This window comes from Bufo gargarizans, chromosome 5 (assembly GCF_014858855.1).
Source record: "Bufo gargarizans isolate SCDJY-AF-19 chromosome 5, ASM1485885v1, whole genome shotgun sequence".
Classification (NCBI taxonomy): domain Eukaryota; kingdom Metazoa; phylum Chordata; class Amphibia; order Anura; family Bufonidae; genus Bufo; species Bufo gargarizans.
Window position 1 is genome coordinate 25,349,815 of NC_058084.1, and position 14,511 is coordinate 25,364,325.

A 14,511-nucleotide genomic window follows, 5' to 3' on the forward strand; every position below is an offset into this window, starting at 1 on the left:
AACTTGTACCCGTCAGGTACAACTAAAGTAGTGAAGTAAACTGGAGTGGGGTTATTTCTATAAAAAATATACCGTATATACAACAGTAGATTCTTTTTAACAAAGTGCTAGTGCATTACATAGATGCTGTGCAGCAGTGTGCACAGATTTAAAGGGGACCAGAATGGCAAAATAAATCTGCTGGGGGGCAAAGAAATACGGTACTGTTTGACAGGGGGATGGGATCTAAGAGACACACAGGACCCCATCCCTGCAAAGGATCACACAGCACATCATCAATCATAGGTAGCGTGTGTATGTGAAGCTGACGTTTGGGAAATGCCTCACTACTTATGATTGGCGTTGTGCAGAATGTAAATTTACACACCCCTGATACTACCTTACTCTTTTTTTTTATTTAAAAAAGTATAAAGGTAAAAAGTATACCACTGCAGTGTGACTCATCCTGACACTCTGACGCTGAAAAAAACTGCATTCATAACCGTACTTACGGTATTTCCCTACTACTGGTATCCCTAATGGATTTAAAACAAAAGCGTGGAGCATATACAGCTGCTTTCAAGTTGAAGGTTGTGGAATATGCCAAGCAACATGGAAATAGGGCTGCAGCAAGGCATTTTGGAGAGCCACCAACAGAATGCACAATACGAGAGTGGCGAAAAATGGAAGAAAAACTCAAGACATTATCAAAAACAAAATGCAATTTTTGCAGCGGTATTGCTAAATGGCCAAAATTAGAAGAACAGGTGAAGGAATTTGTACTTAATCATAGAAAAGCTGGTATTGCTTTATCAACAAAAATGATCATTATTCAAGCAGTGAAAATCAGCAAAGAGTTGCAAATACATGATTTCAAAGGAAAAGCATCATGGTGCCAAAGATTCATTAAGAGGCATGAGCTTCGGATGCGAACAAGAACCAGGATTGCCCAGCGTATGCCAGATGATTATGAAGAGAAGATAATACATTTTCATAACTTTATTATCAAACAAAGGAAAAGACAAAATTTTGAAATTGGTCAAACAGGCAACATGGATGAAGTACCACTCACCTTCGATGTTCCTTCAAACAAAACTGTGGAAGCAAGAGGTGCCAAGACAGTAACAATTAAAACTTCAGGGCATGAAAAAAATCATTATACCGTGGTCCTTGCTGTCACTGCAGATGGAAACAAGCTGCCACCATTGGTCATTTTTAAAAGGAAAACTTTGCCTAAGGAGAAAATTCCAAGTGGCATACAGGTGCATGTTCATCCCAAAGGTTGGATGGATGAAGAAGGCATGAAGCTTTGGATTAGAAATGTATGGGAGAAGCGCCCAGGTGCTTTGTTAAAGAAGCCATCCTTGTTAGTACTGGACTCATTCAGATCTCATCTTACAGAACCAACAAAGAGAGAATTTCAAATGTGCAAAACAGAAATAGCAGTCATTCCAGGAGGACTTACATCACAATTGCAGCCATTGGATGTTTGCATTAACAAGCCCTTCAAAGCCTTAATGCGTGAAGAATGGAATAAATACATGTGTGATAAAAACCAAGATGAAGTTACGAATTCTGGGCGAATGAAAAGACCTGGCATTTCAAAAGTTTGTCAGTGGATAAAGACTTCGTGGGACGCAGTTAAAGAAGATATTGTTATCAAATCTTTTAAGAAATGTGGCATAAGTAATGCTTTGGATGGTGAAGAAGATGAGCTGATTTATGAAGATAGTAGCAGTGAAAGCAGCAGTGTTCATTACGATTTTGAAGATAGCAGTGAAGATGAAGAGTTTCTTGGTTTCCCAGATAGCGATTTCTGAGTAAACTTTTGTAAAAACAGAATATCCAAGTTTCTTTGTTAAAACAGTTGCTTTTACTGTCCTTTTACATTATTTACCTTATAAGTGGTAATAATATTAATAAAAAAAAAGTTCTGAGCTACCCTTATTTTGCTTCAAAGTTCTTTATTTGAAATTTAATTTTTTTTCCTGAAATTTCCCTCTTAAAATGAAGGTGCGTGTTATATGCCGATAAATACGGTATATCAGAAAACATCCCAAAAACCTTATAGAATACAAAAAAAGATCAAGACAACTATCTGAGATCTGGTTGGAGCTGGTTTGGCAGGTTAACATTGTATAAGATGTTCATCCTTCCAAAACTGTCCTACCTATTTAGAGTGTTACCAATTTCCATTCCCAAGTCATATTTAATTAAGTTTCAGTCTCAAATGTCCAGTTTTATATGGAATAAAAAAAAGACCCAGAATCGCTGCATACTACAAAGCAAACCTATTGAAACAGTCAGCAGAATGGTTTAAGCCTACAGATAACCAAAAGCAGTGGGTTAAAATTGAAGCAGTAATAAACAATGTGAAAAACTGACATCATGTAGTCATAAACAATGATAGAACAAGACGTAAATCTCAACCCTTCACTTCAACTGTTAAAGCGGCATTCGAGGCCTGGAAATCAAAATAATTTTCTCACATTGATCAAAGACAAATGATCGCTCACAAAATTCCCCTTTCATCATTACACTCTTATACTGGACTACACTCTCTTTCAGTCTGGTCAAATAAGGGAATATCATTCATACACAACGTTATACACAACGGGAAAATTAAAAGCTTTGACTCCCTAAAAGACCAATATAACTTAGACCCAGAAGAAATAAAAACCTATCAAAAACTCACAAAACACCTCAAAAAGTCCCCTACACAAGAAACCTGGCTCCCTAACAACATATCAGACTTTATTACAAAACCAAGTCAAAACAAGAAAGAATCCACTAAAGTATTATACGACATATACAATAAAGACTCCCAATTTGCTGCTTTACACTCACACAGCAAATGGGAGACCGAACTTGGAAAAACTATTCACCCTAAAGAGTGGGAGGCAGCATGTAATAATATCCGCAAAGCAACTACTTGTATTTCACATAGAGAGCAAATATACAAAATGCCCTCCAGATGGTACTTCACAACCTCTATCCAGACCATTCTGACCAATGCTAGAAAAACTGTGATGGAGTTGGAACGATATATTCTGGTCCTGTCCCAGACTGAAAAAACTCGGCAAAGACCTAGAAAGTCTCCTGTTCTTACTAACAGAAAAAAAGAATATCCTTACTCCAGAACTGATTCTACTGAACGTTGGTCTAGAAAACCTACCAGCAGACTGGAGATTTCCGATATACCACATTGCAATCGCTACAAGACTTCTCATAGCCAAATCTTGGAAAACAACATACATTCCAGGGATAAATGACATTATCTCTGCAGTGTCAAACAACTATACTGCAGAACAAGCTTTTGCTTGGCAACTCGGAAATAGCCAAAAATGCAAAAGGGGCTGGAATTGCTGGTTATCACACTTTCCAAAAAAACTTAAACAGGGTCTCTCTCAACATTTACACAAAACAAAACCATCCATTCACTCAAGACTCTTTCCTTGAAGCCGAGAAGAAACTCTAATCTCAAGTTTGAGTTTGTGTTAATACTTGTCAAATGAGCCGCTTGACTTAATGCTAATAAAAACAACATCCCAAGGCTCGAATGTTGAGTTCTACCATATTATATGGTAAACGTTTCATGTTAATCCCTATTCTGTTAACATGCTGTAACAAAGTTATGCGAATCTAAAACTACAACCAAATATACTGTCAATAATATGTTGTAACTAAACAGCAAGTAAATATTTTATCAATGTTTGTAATATCATAAATTTACTTTGTTTTAAGACCTCAATAAAAAATATATTTGAAAGATATTATCGTTACTGTAAAAAATCATTCTTCACTCATGTTAACCTCAAAACCAAAGAAATCTCATACACAAGTTGGTTATGTTATTCTCCATGTAATGGAAAGGTTAGAATATGAAATGCTGTACTGGCGCAAGGTACTTAACCCCTTAAGGACCAGGCTCATTTTCACCTTCAGGACCAGGCCATTTTTTGCAAACCTGACCAGTGTCACTTTAAGTGCTCATAACTTTAAAACGCTTCGACTTACCCAGGCCGTTCTGAGACTGTTTTTTCGTCACATATTGTACTTCATGACACTGCTAAAATTGGGTCAAAAAAGTTAATTTTTTTGCATAAAAAAATACATTTTTTACCAAAAATTTTGAAAAATTAGCAAATTTCAAAGTTTCAGTTTCTCTACTTCTGTAATACATAGTAATACCCCCAAAAATTGTGATGACTTTACATTCCCCATATGTCTACTTCATGTTTGTAGCATTTTGGGAATGATATTTTATTTTTTGGGGATGTTACAAGGCTTAGAAGTTTAGAAGCAAATTTTGAAATTTTTGAGAAATCTTCAAAATCCCACTTTTTATGGACCAGTTCAGGTTTGCAGTCATATTGTGAGGCTTAGATAATAGAAACCTCCCAAAAATGACCCCATTCTAGAAACTACACCCCTCAAGGTATTCAAAACTGTTTTTCCAAACTTTATTAACCCTTTAGGTCTTCCACAAGAGTTGATGGCAGATGGAGAAACAATTTTGAAATTTCTATTTTTTGGAAAATTTTCCAATATAATCAATTTTTTCCAGGAGTAAAACAAGGGTTAACTGCCAAACAACACTCAAAATAGGTTGCCCTGATTCTGTAGTTTGCAGAAACACCCCATATGTGGTCGTAAACTACTGTTTGGCCGAACGGTAGCACATAGAAGGAGGGGAACACCATATGGGTTTTGGAAGGCAGATTTTGCAGGACTGGTTTTGTTTATACCATGTCCCATTTGAAGCCCCCTGTTGCACCCCTAGAATAGAAATTTCAAAAAAGTGACTCCATCTAAGAAAGTACACCCCTCAAGGTATTCAAAACTGGGTTTACAAACTTTGTTAACCCTTTAGGTGTTCCACAAGAGTTAATGGCAGATGGAGAAACAATTTTGAAATTTCTATTTTTTGGAAAATTTTCCAATATAATCAAATTTTTCCAGGAGTAAAACAAGGGTTAACTGCCAAACAACACTCAAAATGGGTTGCCCTGATTCTGTAGTTTGCAAAAACACCCCATATGTGGTCGTAAACTACTGTTTGGCCGAACGGTAGCACATAGAAGGAGGGGAACACCATATGGGTTTTGGAAGGCAGATTTTGCAGGACTGGTTTTGTTTATACCATGTCCCATTTGAAGCCCCCTGTTGCACCCCTAGAATAGAAATTTCAAAAAAGTGACTCCATCTAAGAAAGTACACCCCTCAAGGTATTCAAAACTGGGTTTACAAACTTTGTTAACCCTTTAGGTGTTCCACAAGAGTTAATGGCAGATGGAGAAACAATTTAGAAATTTCAATTTTTTGGAAAATTTTCCAATATAATCAATTTTTTCCAGGAGTAAAACAAGGGTTAACTGCCAAACAACACTCAAAATGGGTTGCCCTGATTCTGTAGTTTGCAAAAACACCCCATATGTGGTCGTAAACTACTGTTTGGCCGAACGGTAGCACATAGAAGGAGGGGAACACCATATGAGTTTTGGAAGGCAGATTTTGCAGGACTGGTTTTGTTTATACCATGTCCCATTTGAAGCCCCCTTTTGCACCCCTAGAATAGAAATTTCAAAAAAGTTACTCCATCTAAGAAAGTACACCCCTCAAGGTATTCAAAACTGGGTTTACAAACTTTGTTAACCCTTTAGCTGTTCCACAAGAGTTAATGGCAGATGGAGAAACAATTTAGAAATTTCTATTTTTTGGAAAATTTTCCAATATAATCAGTTTTTTCCAGGAGTAAAACAAGGGTTAACTGCCAAACAAAACTCAAAATGGTTTGATTGATGTAGTTTGATTGGTTTGATGGTTTGATTCTGTAGTTTGCAAAAACACCCCAAATGTGGTCGTAAACTACTGTTTGGCTAAACGGCAGGACATAGAAGAAGGGGAACGCCATACGGTTTTTGGAAGGCAGATTTTGCTGGACTGGTTTATTTACACCATGTACCCTTTCAAGCCCCCTGATGCACCCCTAGAGTAGAAACTCCATAAAAGTGACCCCATCTAGGAAACTACGGGATAAGGTGGTTGTTGTTTTGGGAAAATTTTTGGGGTAAATTAGATTTTTGGTTGCTCTATATTACTCTTTTTTGAGGCAATGTAACAAAAAAATTTAATTCTAAAATTGTTTCTACATTCGCTATTTAGTTTTGTGGAACACCTAAAGGGTTAACATAGTTTGTAAAGTAATTTTTGAATACCTTGAGGGGTGTAGTTTCTTAGATGGGGTCACTTTTTTGGAGTTTCTAGTCTAGGCTACATCAGGGGGGGCTTCTAATGGGACATGGTGTAAAAAAAAAAAACTGTCCATCAAAATCTGCCTTCCAGAAACCGTATGGAGTTCCCTTCGTTCTATGCCCTGCCGTGCGGCTATATAGCCATTTACGACCACATATGGGGTGTTTCTGCAAACTTCAGAATTGGGGCAATAAATGTTTAGTTTTGTTTGGCTGTTAACCCTTGCTTTATTACCGGCAAAATGGATTTAAATTGAAATTTTGCCCAAAAATAGGTGTTTTGGCACCGTTTTTATTTTATATTTTTAACACCGTTCATCCGAGGCGTTTGGTAAAAAGTTATTTTTATAGCGACGACTTTTACGCACGCGACGATGCCCAATATGTATGGCTCTCAGACTTTGGAGACACTAAGCAGGCATCCTAAAACTGCGGCCCTCCAGATGTTGTAAAACTACAATTCCCACCATGCCCTGATGATGGCTGTAGGTTGTCTGGGCATGCTGGGAGTTATAGTTTTACAACATCTGGAGGGCCGCAGTTTGAGGATGCCTGCACTAAAACTAATATTTTTTGGGGAAAGAAAAATTGTTTTCGTGTCTCCAAAGTCTGAGAGCCATAGTGTTTTATGTTCTCTAGTGAACTGTTGGGGATTATAAAAATTTAGTACTCCATGGAAGTGTGATACTCCCTGAAGCAATCGATAATGCAGAGGCCCGGATGATCGGGGCACGTGTCACATTGAGTTGTGGTGTCCTTCCGTATCCCCCTCTTGTGACACACTCTGCACTTTTTTTGGGTTCGTCCCTTCTTTCCAGTATGGGGGACCACACCTGGAAAGTGTTGGCCAGGGACGATCCGGGCGCCTCCAGTTCCCGAGGTACTCCGGCCTGCTCTTTCCCGGTCCGAAAAGATCAGGTCTTTGAGGACTGCCTCATAGAATTGGAGGAATGTCCCTGTGCTGCCAGCGCTTCGGGATAGTACAAAAGAGTTGTACATGGCAACCTGCACCATGTAGACCGCAACTTTTTTGTACCATGCCCGGGTTTTGCGCATGGCGTTATATGGCGTGAGGACTTGATCAGAGAGATCAACTCCTCCCATATACCGATTGTAGTCGACGATACAATCGGGCTTGAGGACCGTTGCCGCGGTACCTCGCACAGGGACTGGGGTGGTGCTGTTACCGTGGATTGTGGACAGCATAAGGACATCCCTCTTGTCCTTATACCTGACCAGCAACAGGTTTCCACTGGTAAGTGCACGGGTCTCACCCCTGGGGATAGGTACCTGGAGGGGGTAGGCAGGGAGGCCGCGTTGATTTTTCCGCACGGTCCCACAAGCGAACGTGGATCTGGCGGCAAGGGACCTGAACAAGGGAATGCTGGTATAAAAGTTGTCCACGTACAAGTGGTAACCCTTATCCAGCAGTGGGTACATAAGGTCCCACACGAGTTTCCCGGTAACACCCAGAGTGGGGGGACATTCTGGTGGTTGAATCCGGGAATCTCGCCCCTCGTACACACGAAATTTGTAAGTGTACCCTGAGGTACTCTCACAAATTTTGTATAGCTTCACGCCATACCTCGCCCGCTTTGTGGGAATGTATTGGCGGAAACTGAGTCTCCCCTTGAACGCAACGAGAGACTCATCAACCGCGACCTCCCTTCCAGGTACGTAGGCCTGCTGAAATGTGGCCCCAAAGTGATCGATGACCGGCCGTATCTTGTACAGCCGGTCATAGGCAGGATCACCTCGGGGTGGACATGCTGCATTATCGGAATAATGCAGACATTTCCGGATGGCCTCAAACCGGTGACGTGTCATGACCATACTGTACAGTGGGGTCTGGTACAGGACGTCCCCACTCCAGTATTGCCTGACACTGGGTTTTTGGACTAGACCCATATGCAGCACGAGGCCCCAAAATGTCCTCATCTCGGCTGCACTGACCGGCGTCCAGCCACCGGGTCTAGCCAAAACTGAGCCTGGGTTTTGAGCGACGAACTGTTGGGCGTACAGATTCGTCTGCTCCACCATCAAATTCACCAGTGGGTTACTGAAAAAAAAACTAAAAAAGTATATTTCAGTAAACCCCACTGTGGGAATCTGGATTCCAGGATTGCCAGCGAAATCCGGAATCTCAGGCTCAAAGTCCACTGGGGGACACCAGCTAAGTTCATCGGCAGGGGGCTCCGGTGAACTTATTTGGTGGGCCGGGAAACCAGTACGAACCCCAGGGCGGCTCGTACTAGGGAGGCATATGCCCAGATTGCCTCCGACTCTGAGAGCCCCAGTGAGGATGCGGATGACAAAAGGAACGTGGGGTCATCCTCATCCTCACTGGGGCTCTCAGAGTCGGAGGCAATCTGGGCATATGCCTCCTCGGCCGAGAACACCCGGCGGGCCATGGGTGTGTGTGTGTGCGTGTGTATGTGCGTGCGTGTAAACCTTTATTCTATGTGCGTGTGTGTGGGGGCACGGGTGTTCACGTACTAAAAAGTCCAGGCAAAAAAAATGGGCAAGTGTTAGGAAAAAAAAAAAAAAAAAAGTTCAAACTTGCTGATCAGCGGTTCAACGCTGATCAGCGGTCGGTGGGGTGGTGGGGCGGGCGATGCGCTAACAGTGGACGGACGCTAAAAAGTGCCGGCCAGTCAGCGCACGCAGAAAAAAAAAAAGTGGTGGTGGGGGAAGGGTCTGGTGGTGGGGGGAGGGGGTTGGTGGGTAGGGGGGGGGGGCTGGTGGTGGTGGGGGGGATGCGGGGGGGGCTGGTGGCAGGGGGGGTCTGGGGTCTGAAAGTTGAAAAAAAAAAGTTTGGAATAAATGTGCTTTTTTTTTTTTTCTAACTTTTCCCTTCTATCCCTGCCTAAAGGTGCCTCTCCCTCACTGACCCTAACCTACCTGGGTGGCGATGGGTGCAGGAGGGTGATGGATGCCGATTTAGGGGGACACAGGAGCTGGTGCTGGACGATGCTGCACGGTCAGGGTGCTGGACAGAAAGAGGAGGGGAGAGAGGAGCGCAGGAAGTTTGAATCTCGCGCCTCTCTCCCCTGCACCAATCAGCACCCTGGACAGCGGCGTTCAGCACCAGGGCCAGCTCCGCCTCTGCAAATCCTCGGACTGCGATTGGTGGTGTAAAATTACGCCACCGATCGCAGTCTTTTTCCGGTTCATCGGGTCACAGGACACCCGAATGGACCGGAAACGCAGAAAACCGCAGGTCTGAATTGACCTGCGGTTTTCTGCGATCGCCGATACGGGGGGGTCCAATGACCCCCCCTGCGTTGTTACGGGATGCCGGCTGAATGATTTCAGCCGAAATCCCGTTTCGATTAACCCCCGCGGCGCCGGAATTCAGATTTTAAGTCAGGACGTACCGGTACGTCCTCGGTCCTTAAGGACTCGGGAAATAGGGCGTACCGGTATGTCCTCGGTCCTTAAGGGGTTAAAGGGAACCGGTCACCGGGATTTTGTGTATACAGCTCAGGACATGGGTTGCTAGATCGCCGCTAGCACATCCGCAATACCCAGTCCCCATAGCTCTGTGTGCTTTTATTGTGTAAAAAAAACCCTGATACATATGCAAATTAACCTGGGATGTGTCCTGTATATGAGATGAGTCAGGGACAGGAGACATCTCAGGTTAATTTGTTGCATATGTATCAAATCGTTTTTTTTTTCCACACAATAAAAGCACACAGAGCTATGGGGACTGGGTATTGCGGATGTGCTAGCGGCGATCTAGCAACCCACGTCCTCAGCTCTATACACAAAATCCCAGTGACAGGTTCCCTTTAAGAGATGTAGAATTGTCATCCAGCACCTTACTGAAAGAGGCCTTCCGCTGAGAAGGCAAGGATGAAATTATTGGCTCCCCCCATAACGGAAATTATTTAGGGATCTTAGAAGTTATGGCACATGTTGATGCTTTTCTTGAAGAGCATCAAGCATTGTGCTAACAAAGGAAAAGGCCACACATCTGATCTTTCCTCCACTGTCTATGAAGAACTTATACTAATTTTAGGGCCAAAGTTCTGTGCAAAATTATGGATGAGTTGAAGAAAGCTAAGTTTTATTCCATATCTGTAGATTCTACACCTGATATCACACACTCTGACCAGTTAACCTACATTGCCCAATATGTGTTACCAACAGGCCCTGTTGAAAGTTTTTTTAACATTTTTACTAGTATTTGGTCACTCTGGCAAAAAAAATAGCTCAGCTAATTTTGGATTTCCTACATAAGCATAGAATTAATATCAAAGATTGTTGGGGTCAATCTTATGATAACGCTGCCAACATGAGTGGCAAGTACAATGGTGTCCAAACTATAATAAGAGAGCGATGCTGTTACGTATCATTCATCCCATATGCAGCACACTCTCTTCATCTGGTGGGTAAAAACAGTGCAGAATGCAACCAAGTTGTCTACACGTTTTAATGATCTTGAACAACTTTATGTTTTTTTTCTTCAGCTTGTGGAAAAACAGAAAGCTTTAGGTCTCCCAGGTGTTAAGCATCTTCCTGGTACCAGATGGTCTGCACAATATGATGCTGTATCAGCACTCTACGAGGGTTATGAGTCTATTTGTGGTCTGTTAGAGTGCATGTCCTCTGACACTGACTATTTTTCATGTAAAAATGAAGCCTGCTCTTTGCTGGACAAGTTTTCTGAACTTGATTCTACTATCCTGTTAGTTTTTTGGAACTACAAACCTTTCGCTGCAAGAAGCTGCCTTGAATGTAAACACTGTAGTTGCTTTACTGCAATCTCTTTTAAGTTTTGTACAGAGCTAAAGAGAAAATTTTGACCATTTTGAACAGAAAGCAATCGCGTTATGTGGCCAAAGCAATTATAATGCTGCTCTAAAGCGTTTTTTGGCCACGTAATCCACGCTATGATGAAGGGCAAGGAGAAAGCACTGTACTGACACCAAGGGAGAAATTCAAATTTGATGATTTTACCATTGTCATTGATCACTTATATAGTGGTTTACAGCAAAGACTGGAGGCTTATAACGATCTCTGCTCCAAGTTTGGATTTTTATCCAATTTGTCTACACTTGCTACTTCTAAAATTCGGGAAGCTGCTGCAAACCTGGTTCAGTCATATCCAGATGACCTAATGCCAGATGTGACTGAAACAGAATTGATTCAATTTTCAAGTTTACTCTCTACTTCAAAGTCACAAACAATGATATCCTGTGATGAGAAGATACCAGAACCACATATGTTCTTATTTCTTCATCAAAATGGCCTCACGCAAACCTTTTTCAACACTGAGATAATTCTGAGAATATATTTATGTATGACGGTCTCAAACTGCATAAGTGAGAGATCCTTCTCAAAATTAAAACTGATTAAAAATGAGCTAAGGATTTAAATGGGACAAGAGAGACTCAATAAATGTAATGCGCATTGAACATGAGCTATTAAGAAGTTTAGACCTATCAGAAATCATCAATGATTTCAGCTACAGAAAGTCTCGAAGGAAAATTCTTTAAGAAGTTTAAGATGTTAACTTCCTTTTACAGAGACCGATAATTAGGCCTAGTTCATATTTCAGTCTTTTGGTCTGTGATTTCCATTGGTAACTGAGTCACAAAATAGGTGCAAATATTGAAATTGTACCTTATCTTTGTGTAGGCCTCACTTATGGTTTTGGCTCACATTCACTGATTTAGTCAATGACTAAATCACAGAAGTGTAAACTAGACCTAAGGCAAATTATTAGGGAAAAGTTGTAGTAGAAAAACTGGTTCCCAATAATTGCCTTGTAAAAAGCTGCCAGCAATAATCTGCTAAACAATATTGTTCATTTGTTAATGGTGTTTTTCCAAAATTAAGAGCTGAAGGGCTGAACCTGGACAGCCCTCCATTTTCACCCAGGCAGTTCATGCTCTGATGCTCTCCTTTGCCCTGCGCTAAATTGCACAGGGCAAAGGCATTTTTCAGAGTTCCGGTGACGTACCGGGGCTCTCTATGGGGCTGACAGGGCACTGGAGCGCATCGGAGCATGAGATGCTCCGATGCTAGGCTCAGGGGGGCTGCCGGGGTGAAAATAAGGGTATGTCCAGGTTCAGCTCTGGACAACCCCTTTAAATATTTTTTTTTCCAAAAGTCACAATAGAGTGATCACTCGTCCCCATACAGCAGAGGTGAATGCTTTATGTTAGAGGACCTCTCCTCTCTCCTGACATGCCTGTTTTAATAGCTTCATGTATTCCCCATGTAATAACAATTCTGGAGCATCTATTCTTATGGCTCTAGGTTGTACCGTTCCTTTATTATTTCTACTAGAAGTTATGAATCAATTGCTAGCAGTCTGCAGTAAGGGTACAAAGGGGTGGAAACCAGTTGGGGGGTGTACCTGCACAGTCTGAAAATGGCAGCACTGATTGGATACAGTGAGTTTGTGCAGGTACACCCCCACCAACTGGTTACCACCCCTCTGTGCCCTTACTACAGATTGCTAGCAATTCATTCATAACTTCTAGTAGAAATAATAAAGGAACGCCACAACATAGAGCCATAAGAATAGATGCTCCAGAATTGTTATTACATGGGGAATGCATGAAGCTGTTGAAAAGGGCATGTCAGTAGTGGGAAGAGGTCCTCTTGACTGCACATTCATCTCTGCTGATCAAGTAGTTATTGGGAACTTTTGGTTTGTCTATGATTGCATAAAACATCCGTCCCTATAAAAGGAACTTTAGCGTAAACAAAGGCAAGGCTTTGGTCTATTGAGAAATGTTTGCATGTGGACATACATTGCAATTTTCAGAGCTGCTAATGACTGTGAAGTTAACAACAACATAATATTTCAGTTTTATTAACCAGTTAAAGAAGTACTCCATACTATTTTTGGCCTATATAGTGCAGAATAGTCTATTATAAAAAAAAAAGAACCTGCCACCAAGTAGTAAAGTTCAAATCGGCTGTATGTTGTAGAGCAGAAGGATTGATATAAAATATCAAAAGATATAGAATAAAACTTGGCTTTCTTTAACTCAAATAACAGAATAAAGTGGTTTTAAAAGGCAGAAAATGTTCAAAACCCCATATGCTGTTGCGCATTTCTAACTGGGGGACCAAATCCTGCACATGTGGTGTGTTGCTAACAGCAGTCCCCAGCAGAATTGCATACAATGGAGGATGCCAATCACATAATTTAATAAAAAGGAAAATTGTATGAATTTATTAATAACGTAAGATAAACACATTTTTTATTAGCACATACACTCGTCCTTTACAACATTATCATAAAATGGCGAAGCTTTTCCGGAATTTCAAGAACATCCATGGTTTGCAACGTAAAAACAAAACCCATAGGACTTCCAGTTCCGGCGCGCACATGTAAGGACAGGAGAGTAATCGGCTCCGCCCCCCCCCAAGCTCGAATACCAGAGATCCGGCACAACCAGGGGCCCCTGACCCCACTCAAAATCACCCTGAACGATCAGGGAATCCTTTATGGACAAGTTCCTGACTAAGTGCGGCTCTTAAATCTCACAACCAGCACTCCCGCTGAGCAAGGAGGAAAAAAAGCAGCGCGGCAAGATGGTGAACGCGACGGAGCGCACCAACAGACTCACAAGATCAGCCTCATAACCTCCTCAACGCCCTACAGAGCAGGCTACTACCGACACAAGGGAGGATGATGATTCTCTGTCTCCTAATCTAGATTTACCTGTCTCCTGCAAGGCCATGGCGATCGAGGTGGCCCGGCTCCTGGCACCGGACATAAAAGCTACCTTGGAATCGACAATCTCCACAGTGCTCCAACAGCTCCAAACTGAAGAACACCAGCAGGCCTCACAGATCACTGAGCTGAAGCAAAGGATCACGCTAGCGGATGAAGAGTTGGAAAAGACACATGGCCAGATCCAAGAAGTACTCGGCTTGAACCAGGTGCTAATAGAAAAGGTGGATGACCTGGAGAATCGCTCCAGAAGAAGCAACCTCAGAATCGTAGGCTTGCCAGAATTGGTCTCTTCTAACGAATTGCCACAGATTTGCGCAACAGACATGCCACAGGCCCTAGGATTGCAAGGCGATTTCATAGTGGAACGTGCCCATAGACTGGGACCCCAGAGATATTCTGAACAAGAATTGGGATCGCCTAGACTGAGGTCAGTCATTGTCCAATATCTGAATTATGCAGCTAAAGAAGCGATTTTAAACAAGTACAGGCGCAGTACCCATCCCCTAACAGCGAGGGGTCACAAGTTGTTGCTGTTCCGCGACTATTCGGCTGATGTCACCAGGCGCATGAGAG